Source organism: Manis javanica, chromosome 8 (assembly GCF_040802235.1).
Source record: "Manis javanica isolate MJ-LG chromosome 8, MJ_LKY, whole genome shotgun sequence".
In the NCBI taxonomy this organism is placed as follows: domain Eukaryota; kingdom Metazoa; phylum Chordata; class Mammalia; order Pholidota; family Manidae; genus Manis; species Manis javanica.
This window is the reverse complement of record NC_133163.1, coordinates 82,852,734-82,855,287: the sequence shown is the minus strand read 5'-3', so window position 1 is coordinate 82,855,287 and position 2,554 is coordinate 82,852,734. Positions and strand designations below refer to the sequence as shown.

At 37.9% G+C, this 2,554-nt stretch overlaps 1 pseudogene; it reads right to left on the bottom strand.

Moving 5' to 3' along the window:
• Positions 1–1,151: 1,151 nt before the first annotated feature.
• LOC108399711 (olfactory receptor 4L1-like) lies at positions 1,152–2,048 on the bottom strand (annotated as a pseudogene).
• Positions 2,049–2,554: the final 506 nt, after the last annotated feature.

Sequence of the window (2,554 nt, the reverse complement as noted above, 5' to 3'; positions counted from 1 at the left end):
GATTAAATGTAGTGCTAAGTTTTAAGAAGATGCCTGATGCTTTGACAAACTTGGAAGAAAGTCATTGTGGCTCTAACATTATGAATAAGAGTAGACTCAAGCAAAATGCCAGAAACAAGGCATATTATGTAGGGTTTTGAAAGCCAGTTGAGGATTTGAACCTATGTCTAAATACCACAAAATAGTTTTAGTCTAGGAAGAAATTGAGAATTGCATCTTAATGACATCTGAATGCCTGTAGAGAATTAGTGAATGGAGAAAAAACACTATGTGGTGGTTTAGGATCAGTTATAAGGCTATTATCTAGAGCTAGCAAGACAATTTGGTGTCTTGAATTGGAAGAGAATATGTAAAATTAACCATCAACGAGTGTGGGATTCCTAATTTAGCATATGCTGCCCCCTCCGCAACACTCACAAAAAAATCAGATTTAACTTACAATTGCAATAAGAATTGCAAACCAGAGGCAAAATTAACTTTATTTCATGTAAAGCACTTGGAAAGAAAAGTTGCATGGTAAATTACATGAAATCGAGAAATATGCCTCTGCTTTTATTTATTGAGGTTTCATTGTCAACTGTGTACATTTATGACAATTTTTCGGAGTGTTTGGTTTCAAAGGTGCTCTTAATACGGTTATTGAAATTCACCTTCTATTGTTTTTTTCCCCTCTGATATCTTATATTCACTCTGGCATCTTATATTCCCTATAGTGTCAAATTTAATTATTTATTCTTATTTTTTGTCTCATTGGTTCAAGAGACTATAATTATATTTTTCCTATTGTTAACATTATTTCAATCATGGTTTGTTTAAGTTTGTGGCTCACTTAAAGGTAGAATAAGTTTATGAATTTTATTAGCAATCCATATCTATTAAAATAATCTCAAATAGTATTCATTGCATATTTTGTCATTTATTTCTTCACTAATAAATATATGTTGAATGTCTAAGGAAAATATTCAATGATTTCATATGTTTATTTTGCTGTGGATCACTATAGTTAATGTGTTACAACAACATTAATTGTGAATTTAAAATATTTTGTTATTTATTTTCTGTACTGGCTATGAGAGTGGAACCATGTGTTATGTATAATCCATTCAAATTCTATGAGCCTAGTATTTAAAAGTTGTGTTAATCATATAGTGCTAAAATCTAGATGTTCTGTGTTGGAACCATAACTTTCTCATGGCCCCTTGCATTTTCTTATTTCTCAGGGTGTAAATAATAGGATTCAGTAAAGGTGTGATAACAGTATAAAACATAGCAAGGATTTTATTGCTTGTGAAACTCTTGAATGGTCGGACATAGATAAAGATACAAAGTCCAAAGAACAGAGTGACCACAGTGATACGGGCAGACAACATAGACAGAGCCTTAAAGAGCCCTCCACATGGTCTCTGTCATACAGTGACCAGGATGACAGTGTAGGAGACAAGCAGTAGGAAGAAGCAGATAAATGAGAGCAGCCCACTGTCAGCAATGACAAATAATTCCAGAGTATATGTTTCAACACAAGCAAGCTTAATCACAAGGGGAAGGTCACAAAATATATTGTCTATACATTGTGGCCACAGAAAGGCAAATTCACTGTTAAAATCATCTGGCTCGTGATGTGTATAAAACCAGCTACTCATGAAAGTATCACAAACCTATTTGGCAGCCTAGGGCTCATGATTGTCCTATAGTGCAAAGACCATGGTTATCAAAAGAGTCATCTCAGCCCCTCCAAAGAAGTGCATAAAGAACACGTGGGGCATGCAGCACCACATGCTGGTCTTGTGTTCAGTGAGAAAATCTGTGATCATCTTGTGCATGGTAACAGTGGAGAGACACTTGTCCAAAACAGACAGGTTTCCAAGGAAGAAATACATGGGAGAATGGAGAGTGGGACTAAATGTCACAGTGACCACGATGAGGTGTCCCAGCATGGTAGCAACATAGATCAAAGAAAAGGTTCCCAAAAAGAAAACCTGAAGATCCCACTGTCCAGAAAATACTAGTAAAATAAACTCAGTCACTACAGATCTGTTGTTAAGATCCATTTACTCAGCAAAGAAGGGTTCCAGAAATTCTTCACGTGCGAAGAGAATAAAAAAAAAAAAAAGATGGCGGTGTGAGAGGAGAGACAGAGGCTTCCTCCTAAAACTGGATACAATTAGAAAACATAGTTGGTGCAACTAATCCTGAGAGAGCAACAGGAAAGAGGACAGTGTCAGACTACACACACCTGGAGAAAAGAGCAGACCTCGCTGAAAGGGGTAACGTACCAGAGCTGTGGCTCCACAGGACCCAAGCCCCTCCCCCACCCCAGCTCACTGAATGGAGGAAGATAAATGGAGCAGGGAGGGAGTGGAGGGCCTGGGACTGCTGAATACCTACCTCTGGAGATCTGCTCTGGGAGCACAAAGCTACATTTCATGGTGCTTTCATGAGACTCGTATGACTACCAGGTTGGGAAGTTAATACAGGCAGAGTTCCTGGGGAGACTGGGATTCTGGCCGCTTGTGAAAAGCAGGAATCCATATCTGGCTGCACTGGGACAAAAACT